The sequence below is a fragment of the Phascolarctos cinereus genome, unplaced genomic scaffold, assembly GCF_003287225.1.
Source record: "Phascolarctos cinereus isolate Bilbo 61053 unplaced genomic scaffold, phaCin_HiC Scaffold_4;HRSCAF=312, whole genome shotgun sequence".
Classification (NCBI taxonomy): domain Eukaryota; kingdom Metazoa; phylum Chordata; class Mammalia; order Diprotodontia; family Phascolarctidae; genus Phascolarctos; species Phascolarctos cinereus.
The window spans coordinates 528,777,791-528,789,992 of record NW_027555847.1 but is presented as its reverse complement, the minus strand read 5'-3'; the positions used below and the strand labels follow the sequence as shown (position 1 = coordinate 528,789,992).

The 12,202-nt window shown below is 34.2% G+C and overlaps 1 protein-coding gene across 2 annotated transcripts in view; it reads right to left on the bottom strand.

Annotated features, from left to right (window-relative positions):
- CCDC102B (coiled-coil domain containing 102B) overlaps window positions 1-12,202 on the bottom strand; it is a 796,232-nt gene that overhangs the window by 520,738 nt on the left and 263,292 nt on the right. The gene's annotated exons all lie outside the window — the stretch shown is intronic.

Here is a 12,202-nt window from a genome sequence, read left to right as displayed (position 1 = left end):
GTACACATAGATATATGCACATACATACATAGGTAGTCAAGTAACTCAGTAGATAATGTGCTGGACCTGAAATTAGAAAGACCAGAGTTCGAATTCAGACACTGTATGATCCTGAGCTAGTCATTTAAAATTTGTCTGCCTGTTTCCATATTTGTGAAATAGGTTAATATTAACACCTATCTCCCAGAGTTATTGTAAGGATGATATAACATTCATAAAGTATTTTCCAAACTTTAAAGTGCTATATAAACACCTTTATATTTGTATGTATGTGTGTTCTACCAGAGGAATATGATAAATTATAGAAGAATAATTAAAAGGGTTTTAAATAGTTCTTTGTACTGGAAGGACCCTCAAGGGGGTAATCTAACATATTTACCCCCATCTTCAAGAAGGCAAACTGTTAAACCATTGAGACATAATAAGAATCTAGATATTCTTTGTTTTAGGAACTAAAATTATTGTGTAGATTTTTCATTATCACAAATGACATTTTTGCATTATGCATGTTTACAAAAATATGATCATATTATTTATTTCCAAACTTTTTCAGTAACATATCATAATAAGAAGAAAACAATCAGTTATTAACTGCCAAATATTTTCCAGGTATTGTGCTAAGCAAATTGATTTTCAAAATAACTTACAGGATTTTGATGTCTGACAATCAAGAATACTCCCCTATAGTAATCTAAAATATAGATTGAAATCATCTTGTTTTATCATTTATTAACAAAGTCAATTGATGCTTCTCTGTCTTAAATACAAAGGTCAAGTTATACCTTGAATGAATGAAAAAAAAATATATTGAGCTCTTACTGAGTGCCAAACACTGTGATAAGTGACAGGAATATAAATACAAAAGTGAGATTGTTCTTGCCTTCAAGTAGTTTATATTCTAAGGGAGAAACAACACATATATATGATGAGTTTCTCATTATTAGAGGTCTTCTATTACCAGAGGGTTGGCTACCTCTAAGGTAAGTTGTAGTGGGATTCTTTTTCAGGTATGGGTTGAAATAGATGGATGCTGAAATTTTCTCCAATTCTAAAAATCTGTGATTCTGTAAATATGTTAATTTTTAGGGGAACAAAAGATGTTTAAAACACAGCATCTTATATAAACAGGCAGTTTTCTGATGAGGTAATTAAAGCTATTTATAGCCATATGAGGAAAAATGCTCCAAATCACTGTTGATTATAGAAATGCAAATGAAAACAACTCTGAGCTACCACCTCATACCTATCAGATTAGGTAATATGACAGAAATGGAAAATAACATATGTTGTAGGGAGTGTTGGAAAATTGAGCCCCTAACACACTATTAGTGAAGGTGTATACTGATTCAACCTTTCTGGAAAGTAATTTGGAACTCTGCCCAAAGGGCTACAAAACCATACATACCTTTTGACCAAACAATACCACTATTAGGTCTGTAGCCCAAAGTGATAAAAAAAGAAAAAGTCTTATGTGTACATAAATTATTTATAGCAACATTTTTACTGGTGGCAAAGAATTGGAATTTGAAGGGATGTTAATTGTGAAATGACTGAATAAGTTGTATATTATTGTAATGCAACACTTTTGTGCTACAAGAAATGACAAACAGGATGCTCTCATAAAAACATGGAAAGTCTTACATGAACTGATGCAAAGTGAAATGAGCAGAACCAGGAGAACATTGTATACAGTAATAGCAGTATTGTATGATGGATCCACTGAGAATAATTTTGCTATTCTCAGCAATACAATGATCCAAGACAATTCTGAATGACTTATAAAGAAAAATTCTCTCCATCTCCAGAGAAATAACAGTCTGAATACATATCAAAGCATTAATTTTTTTTAGTTTTTTTAATGTCTTTGTTTTCTTTTACAGAATAACTAATGTGGAGATATGTTTTTCATGACTGCACTTTCATAATCTATATCAAACTGATTGCCTTCTCAGTGGGGGGGGGAGGGAGGAAGAGAAAAAAGTTGTAATTCAAAAAATTAAAACAATGGTTAAAAAATGTTTTTACATGTAATTGAGGGAAAAATAAAATTTAGTTTTAGAAAAATGAAAAAATACAGTATCTCAGAGATAAGACCTCAGACATCATCTAGCCCAATTCATAGCTGAAAAGGAATCCTGTGTACCAAATATTCAACATGCAATCATCTATCCTTACCTTGAAGACCTAATTAGGCAGCCTAATTTGCCACCAGAAAGATCTATAAGGTTATAACAAGCTTAAATTTACCTCATTGAAAGTTTTATTTATTCTTCCTTTCTCTTTCCTAAGGATCAGTTGGAAGAAATCCAATCTTTCCTTTGTGAGATACTTCAAAAATGTGTAGATATCTATTGTGTCTCCTCTCAATCTTTTCCGGCTAAGCATTCCCATTTTCTTGATCCATCCTCACATGCAGAACCTAAAGGTCCTTTGTTATCCTTGTTTCCCTCTCCCAAAGGCCCTTAATTTATCAAATCCATCCTTGAAGGACTTATTCTAACTCTATTTTTTTCTTCAACATAGGACCATTATCCCTTTATGTTCCTAACCATTGTTAGGAGATAAACTGCTGAATGAGGTAAATATATGCAAGTATTGACACAGGTCAGAAAACAAGAAGTATTACCATTTATCTGATTGCTTAAGGAAAACAATAAGATTTTTTTATTCACTTCCCAAACCTTGATGGATACACAATGTAGCAAATTTCTAAAGATTGATTCTGTAGTTATTTAGGATTGACGACCAAAGAAGAAATGAAAGAAAAAGGAGAAAAATAGTCAGTTATGTTGTCAATAAGCATTCATTAGGAATACAAAGAAATGCAAAATATAGACCCTGCCTTAGTTACAATCTAATGGGGATACATTATGTAAACAATTATGTAGAAACAAACTACATAAGGGAAAAACAAGAAGTAATCATCAGAGAGAAGCCACTAGTATTAAGAGGGATTAGAAAAGGTTTCCTGAAGAAAGTAGGATGTTATCTAGTGCTTGAGGTAAGCCAGGGATGCCAAGGGGTAGAGATATGGAGGGAAAGCATTACAGGAATGAAGACTGGTCAGTGAAAAATAACCAGAACTGAGAGATGAAGTTTCTTGTTTGAAGGATAACTGGGAGACTAGTATCACCGAATATTAGAGTCCATGGATAGGTGGGGTTAAGTTATAAGAAGACCGGAATGGTGGTTGGCACATGTTGTAAAGAGATTTTGACACCAGAGATTTTTATATTACATACTGAAATTTATAGGGATCTACTGAAGTAGGTGGATGACAAAGTCAGATCTGTGCTTCAGAAAAGTCACTTTGATGGCCTAGAATGAGAAGAGACATAAAACGATAATTATCTGGAGGAAATAAGGGTGGGCAACAGAATGGTTGCTGCAACATAAAAGAGAAGGGGCCATATCAAGAGATGTTGCAAAGGTGAAATTGACATGTTTTGACCACAGGGGGGGACAGAGATAGTGAGGAGTTGACAATGACCCCTTGATTCCCAGCCTTAAGGACTCAGAGAATTGTGGTACCCTTGACAATAACATGGAAGTTTGGATGACAGTAGGGTTTGGGGTTGAATATAATGAGTTCAGTCTTGTATGTGATGAGTTGAAAATGTCTACAGGATGTCTAGTTTGAAGTGTCTGAATGGCAATTGGAGAAATGAGATTAGAGGTCAGTAGAGAGGTTAGGGTAGGATAGGTAAATTCAACAATCATCCAAACAGATATGGTAATTAAATCCACGGAGACTCCTTAGATCACCTAGGGAAGTAGTATAGAGGGAGAAGATTAGAAGACCTAGTACAGAACCCTGTGGGACACCTACAGTTAGATGATATTATCTGGATAAGAATCCAGCAAAGGAGCCTGAGGAGCAGTTGTATAGGTAGGAGAACAAAGAGTGGTGTCCTGAAAACCTAAAGAGAATAGAATATCAAGGAGAAGGTGGTGACTGTTGGTGTTAAAGGCTGCAATGAGTTCAAGAAGGATGAGGATTAAGAAAACTCCTTGGATTTGGCAATGAAGAAACCAGAGAATTTAAGCCACTGTTTAAAAAAAAGTGAAAGAACAATGAAATCTAGAGGAAGATTAAACATAAATCTCTTCTCTATATATTTGGTCCCATTAGGAAACTCTTCCTATCTTTTTGTATTTTCTTTAATTCCATTTCTACCTCTTCTATGACTACATCCAGGAATGTGATGTCAATATTAGCATCCAATTCTGGTGGTTCAAATGGCCTTTATAGTAAATATAGTTCATCAGAGTAATTTTACAGATATTGTCCATTTGTTATCCTTCAATTGTTTTCCATAAATGTGCTTAGCATGCCTTAGTGATTTATTTTAAATATTTTGTCTTTTAAACTTGTTACCCCCTCCAGTGCTTCTCTCTGCTTTAGGAAATGATATACTTATAATCATTCAATAACCTTCTTCATAAACTTTTATTAATGAGTTTGTAGTCTAATCCAGTGTTGACTTTGGCCACCAGCTCTCTTTACTTAGTAAGTAAATGAAATATTTGCTGACTAAGGTCTTTTTCTTATGGGTAACATTTATAGAAGTTAAACATCTGTATAAAATTATTATAATCAATGCCAATGTCATTTTTATGTCCACTTCACATGTCTCACTGTTGATTTCTGATTTAAATGGAATTGATTTTCACTTGTATATCATATTTTCTCACTTATTTTTTCTTGCTTTTTATTAATTCTAATCTTTGCTCTACCAAGTTGGTGGTCTAATAGCACAGTGAGCTGATTCAGGGATAACTTGTATGTCAATAACAAATCTTTTCTTATTTGTTGAAATGTAAACTATTCCATTTTTTTCAATATTATCTATTGGTCATCATGACCAATATCTACAAATTCTTTTAAGAAATAATGTGTTCGTGATACTCAAGGTATGAGACTTCTGTACAATCAAGTTATTGGGTCTCTCTTCTTCATTCCTGAACCATTATTTCCAAATGATATCTCATCACACTCACCTTTTCTTATTTTTATATTAAAATTCCTGAATATCATGGTATATAATGACTTAATTTGGGGGAATCTTATGAATTTCTTCATAAAATTTCTCTATCTCTTCTGCTGATGGAGAGAAAGCAATTATAGTAATGATAGATTTTTTAAAAAATATTATTAGTACTGAAATACAAGATGACCATACATCCTGTGAAGTAATGTTTTGTTGCCTTTGGAAATATAATGGAACCTACTCTGTCATCTTCTTTCTTAGTATCTTCAAAGAGTACACGAGCCATTCTTCTCATCAGCTGAAACTTTCCTCTATCTTTGGGTTTCACCTAAAAGAAAGAATGTTCAGATTGCTATAACTCAGCTTTTCCTGTAGTATGTCTCTTGTTAGTTATTGGATGAATATCTCACAATTAGAGGTACAAAAGTCAAATTGAGGTTTATAGATAAAAACAACAACAACCACAACAACCCTGATGTCATTTTTGCCACCCTCTGATCCTTTTTCTACCACTTTGACAATGAGAGTATAAAAATAGCCTGAGGGATATTTTCTAATTTTCTTTATGTCATGGGTTGTCATGACCAAAATTTTATCATCAAGTAGCCATTTATGAGTGACAAGATTCCCTATGTAACTGGGATGGCCTTTGGAAAGCCAACTGAGTCTGTTGTTGAGTCATTTTTGAAGCCATTTCAGAATGGCAGAATCTGCCAGAGCTTTCACTCCACTGGCATAGCCTTTAAGAAATGAGAGTCACCTCCATGCAGAGGAACTTCTCCATGTTATTTTTTAATAGGTGAACTATAAACATATTCTGAAAAGGAGCTAACTAAAAAAATATGGAGAGCTTGTTATCGTCAGCTTTGTCCTATTCCCATAATCACAGTTGTGTTTTCACAGTGTCATTTCCTTTGATGACTCATAAGCAAATTGTGGTCAGTTATGACTCAAATCTTTCTTTTGAATTTGTTCCAAGATGTTCCTCCAGTACTTTTCTATATTATATTAATGTTGCTAGTATCTCTGTCTTCATTTAATACTTTATCTGTAGGCCCATGTTCCAATTTGCAAGTTATATCAAAACCTGTTCCTTCCTTTGAGATATGAGAGAGATGAAAGTGATGAGAAAGACAGAAAGACAGATTGAGAGAAAACACATTCATTTAGTACTTCCTATGTGCCAGGCACCATGTGAAGCACTGGGGATATAAAGAAAGGCAAAAACATTCCATGACTTCAAAGAATTTACATTCTTATGGGGGAAGACAACACATAAAGAGGAGTAGGAATCACAAGTCTTCTAGAAAAGAGGTAATGTATGTAGAATTAGTCCTTTGGAGAGTGAAATGAGCATGGCTGGAGCACTTCATGAAATGGAGAGCCAGGCTAGGGACTCATAATCCTGAGAGAGGGCTGAGGTATTTGTAGGACTAGGAAGCTGCCATAGAGGAGGTAGAGAATTACAGAGTGGATCATCCAGGGATTGAAGGATTATTGAGGACATTTGGGTCTAGGAACCTGTAATTCTGTCTAAGGACTCACCAATCCTGGGAGTAGGCCTCAGGGTAAAGGGTACAATGCTCTCATATTGTGTTTGTTTTTTGAACTTGATTCACTTAGTTTTTGTTTGTCTTTATTTTTTTTTTCAGTCTCAGAGATTGTTTTAGTTTTTTGTTCGGTTTGGTTTTGTTTTAGTTGCGTTGGTGTTGATGTTATTGGCTGTGGTGTCACTGTGCATTTGTGTTATTTTGCACTTAAGCATGTTCAGTATCCTGAGAACTCCTCTTCACTATAGCATTCACCAAATCACTGCCAAATCTCAATGCCTTTAGAGAGGTAGATAATGCATATGTGTTTATAGCACAGAGTTAGTCCAAGTATCGATACAGAATTTAAAAGAAGGCAAAAGAATAAACAGAGCTAAATGGATTATGAGTCCATTGCATCTCTCAAGGACACTACCTGGAATGATCAACCAAAAGGATATTTCACCCAAAGCTCTAGCTAGAATGGGTACATACTTAAACTCGTATGATATCTACCTTTGGCTCTTTGGCTAGTGAAACTAGAGAAACTGGCTTCCTTTGATATTAGTGGGGAGGCAGATTAACATTTCTTCCACAGTGTCACTAGATGAGCAACAAGGGCTTTCAAAGGAGCACAGGTTCCTCAAATAATCTATCTCAGCAATCCTTCTGGCAATACCTGTTCTAATGAGATTAATGAATTTTTTTTTCAAACGCTGAAATGATCCTTCTGATTTACCAAATCATTTTCTGGGGGTATATTTAAGCTCTCAAACACACTTAATAGAGTTTATGAGGAAGATAATGTTTTGTAGCTCAGCATGGAAAAAAAATTGGATAACAAGTAAGAAAGCAAATCTTTCTATCAGGTATTTTCTATTCAGAAGCTTTAATCCCTATTAAACATTAGAGGTGCATAAAATTTAAGAACGGAAATGCAATCCCTCTCCTAATATGTCTTATCTTTCTAAGCATTTACATATCCAATAATTACTTGACTGAGTTTCATTATCACCTAGGCCATGCCCTCTACGCTAAGTAGCATTTGGAAGAATGATATTTATGCATGTGACAGTTAAAATTGATAGTCTTAAAAAATATATTATGAGAAATATATATTTAACTCTCAAGTGCTAAAAATATGAAAAGTAATTAATACATACAACATAAATATATGATAAAAGTGATAAACAGTTTGCTGAATTCTGTGAGATTGCCTTATTCTTGATTCCTCTCTCTATTATATGATATATATATATATATATATATATATATATATATATATATATATATGTATATGTATATATGTTTGTGTGTGTGTGTGTGTGTGTGTGTGTGTGTGTGTGAGATGTGTGTGTGTAAAGGCACTGGATTGTTGGGTATCTTGAAGTCAGGAAGACCTGGATTTAATTCCTGCTTCAGGTACATAACTAACTGTGTAATCATGGGCAATTAACTTCACATTCCAGGGTCCCAGACAATTCTCTAAGTTGGTGAGTTCAAATGAGTTGAAAATCTGCATAGATGAGGAAAGTTTCAACACCAAGAACTATTTATTTACTGCTAATGCTTTGAATAGGGATTACTTATTGATTAAGGATTCTTAACTTGTGGAACATAAACTTTTTTAAAAATTATAGAACAAAGTGAGCTCCCCTAGGGGGAAAAAACAAGCAAATTGACAACAACAAAATCCTTCAGAAAGACCTAGAAAACACAACAAACTAAATCCTGTTTGAGAAATTCAAGAAAAAGCCATAGTGAGTCATTTTTCCAGACCAAGTCAGCACAGGGATACAGAGAGAGTGGTCTGCGGATACCGGGGTATGGATAGAAGCAGGTTTCATAGAGCACTCAAGTACATAAGGGAAGACTGGGAACCAGGACAAAAGGAGATCTAAGACCAATACTGAGGCAAGACTAGCATCTTTGTCACTCACTACTCAATTGAAAATCATAGATCCAAGGTGAACTAAGGAGGGTATCCATGCCGAAGGGTGGCATTCTGAGATAGGGAGCAACCACAAGCCCTAGGTGGTATAGTGTGGGAAGCAAGTACAAAAGAAATGAATAGTGTTGGCTCAGGTCCCAGAAGCAGAACAGGGTCTCAATACCAGCATCTAACTCAATCTAAAGCCTACAGAAGAATAAACACGTCAAGAATCCCAAACCAAAGAGAGTCTGTAGTTCTGCCACTCTGAACCTGCTGAGGTTCCCAGATGGTTGATAGTCACCAAGTCAAGCACAAGGCATTTTTTGCTCAGACCCATACCCAGGTCAAGAACTGGCAGAGCTCAGACCAGGGAAGCATTGTTCTCTGGGTGAGAATACTTTGAGATTACTGAAAGTTTGCATATCCTGAGTTTCATAGGTATCTGAGACCCAGGAATACATCACTTTCAATACCCTCGAGAGAACAGCAACAGGAGTAGACTAAATCTTTTTTTGCACCATTAAAATCACAGATCTAGTCCCCATATCTATATATTCACCACAACAGAGCTCTACCCAATGTCCTTAGAGCATATTGGTTATCACTCATCACTTTCTCAGCTCACAGATTTACCTGATGATATCTTGTGTATCATATGTGTAAATTTAGATTTTATATCAAGGGGATCAGGAATCCTAAAAATTTCATCTGTACAAAAATGCAAAGGGCTACCTTATTGAAATTATTCTAACAAAATCTGGATAGCCACTTATTAAGTATATTTTAATGGGAATTCTCTAGGGTTTGGGTTTCATAGTCATTGAAGCACATTCAACTCTAAAGTTCTGTGATTCAGATATTTTTTCTTGGCAAACACATTCTATGCCAAATATCATTCTATTCTGTGTATTTCCTGATGCCATTCCCTATTGTCAAGTCTACTTAATACCATAGCCTGATCCCTGTAAGTCTGATTCCAGTTTCATAAGCTAATAACTTGTTTACTCCATTTGCTTGAAAGTTTATCTTGAAGATCATGCTCTTAATGTAATCCAGATCTTATAAATATTGCCATAATGTTTCATTAGGTAGGATTTAAACTCCTTTACCTGACACTAAAATCGGGAATTAAACAACCAGTGAGCTCACATATTTCCTTTTAAATCATGGGGAAGCTAGGTGGCACAGAGGAGAAAATGCCAGGCCTGGAATAAGAAACAACTGTATTTGAATACTGCTTTAGATGCTTAATGTAGCCCTGAGGAAATAATTTAACCTTTCTTGATCTCAGTTTCTTCATTTATTAAATGTCGATAATGATGATACCTACCTCATAGGGTTATTATGAAGCTCAAATAAGGTAATATACTTAAAACCATTTATAAATTTCAAAGAACTACATAAAAGTTAACAATTAGCAAGTAACCTATTTAAAATGTATATTTTTGTAATGTATAACTTTAGAAAGAGTACTACACTGTTCAAAACATTTTCCTAAACAATCCTACTAGTATGCATATAACAGCAAGGAAATCAAGGTCAAAAGAAAAATCTCAGATATGCCAAGTGGCCAGAGTAACACTTTTATAGCAGCAAAAATTAAACATTAGTCTGCATTAATTTTTACCAGTTTGTAAAACTTTTACAAAAGTCCATACTTCTTAAAAACCTATAACATTTTAAAAGTAAATTTCAGCCTAAAACAGACTTTATATTTTAGAAGATATTGAAACAAAAGGATAGATGAGATCTCAGAGTCTAAACTGTTATAAAGGGAAATTGGAGATGTTCTTGAGTAGAAAATTTTGAAAACATAAATACAAATGATTCTGATAATAAGAAACAGATTTCTAAAGAGACTAAAGGGATGTGCTAGGAATATGTGGACAACAAAACTGATTTTTTTAAAGATATATTCAAAAGAAATAAGCAAGATCAAAGAAAGAATGTGAAAGAGTAGAATGTTCTTGTCAGAATCACTAAAGTATTTAGAGATTAGCTAAAGGTGGAGATGAATGCTCAGTACAAGAAAAAGTGTTTTTGATAACAATATTGCAGATGTGGTGATGTTGACAGAATTAGAATTGTACGATAGAACAATCACTGGATTTGAAGACAGATACTAGTTCTTCCATTTTCTTGGTCAAATTACTTGACCAAGTCATTTAGGGGCTTCAGTTACTCATCTATAAACAAGGACATTAAGCCATATTGTCTCTAAAAATCTCTTCCCACTCTAAATCCCATTATCCAATGATGCAGCAATAGTGAAATATTTGGTAAAGTCTCTCATGATTCTCTTGTTGACAAGCTAAAGAAATGTGTACTAAATGGTGGTAAACATTAGTAGAGATGGAAATGATTATTAGATCAGAAAAGAAGAGAGTAATGAATTATTATCACCTTGCTGGAAAGTTTTCAGTAGCATGACACATGAATCTGTCCTTGGCCCACGTTATTCAAAATTTTATAAATGAATTGGATGAAAGCATAGAATATATGATTTGAAGATTTCACAAGGCTGAAAATATGAACAACACATCGGATTATAGAATCATAAACTTTAAAACAATCTAATGTTTCCAACAACTGGCTGAGTAATTGTGTTCAAGGCCAGTTTCCTTTTCCCACATAAAAACAACTAATAAATGCATCAAATTCAGTAAAGAAAATAACAATAGTCAATTACCAAGCATTTATTAAGCACATGCTATATACCAGGCATCTAGAAGAAAGGTGAAATGTGTCATCAAGGAAATACATGACAGAAAGAAAAGCAAGGTTAATCACAAGATGAGGACAAGAGATTATGATTGGTATATAGCCAAACTGATCTACTAATAGTCTTGATATGTTAGAAGAAATAAAGGAAGCCTCCAACATGTTGGTGGACTTATTGTGGTGAACTTATTGAACAGAGAATATGGACAAGTATCACACATCTTGCTCAGTCATGGATGTGTTGTAATCTACATCATTGTTGAGAACGCTGTAATTGATGAGATCACACTCTTTTCAAAATTTGAGTTAAGATGCCAGGCACTGGGCTAGGGATGCAAAGACAATAGCCAAAACCCCAGAGTCCTCAGGGAGATAACATATTATGGAATAATAATAAAATGAAAAAAGAATAAATCTTCATTAAAAAAAAATCATAATAAACTGACAGTAAGGACAAATTTCTAAGAGAAAAAAATAGTACAATAACAGCAACTAGATACATTATACATGGAAATATAACAATTCCCCAAACATGAGGTATGATTATATCTTTAATAAAATAAAGGAGAAAATAAAGCAACAAGTATTTAGTAAGCACTTACTATAAGCCAGGTACTATGCTAGGCACTGGGGATACAAATACAAGCAAAAAGAATGACTGCCCCTGCCCTCAAAGAAGATAACATATAAAAGTGAAGAGGAGTGGGGAGATACCAGCACTAGGGTGTAGAGTAATGAAAGGAATGAAGGATAGCTGTCCTGGGCTCCTCCCCCAAAATAGAGGCCCCCAGAAAAAATTGGGAGAAAGGGAGAATATTAGAGTTCTTCAGGAAAATTTTGAAAAGTCAAATGAATTTATAACTCATTTTATGAGTTTATGAGTAGTTTATATCAGAACACAGAAGATATCAAAACAGCTCACAATTTTAAAAAGGGGAGCAGCAGAGGCAGAATAAAAAATGGTGCAAAGATATAGCAACAAACACCAAAGCAAAAAAATAAAGCCATAGAAATAGAATCCATATTGT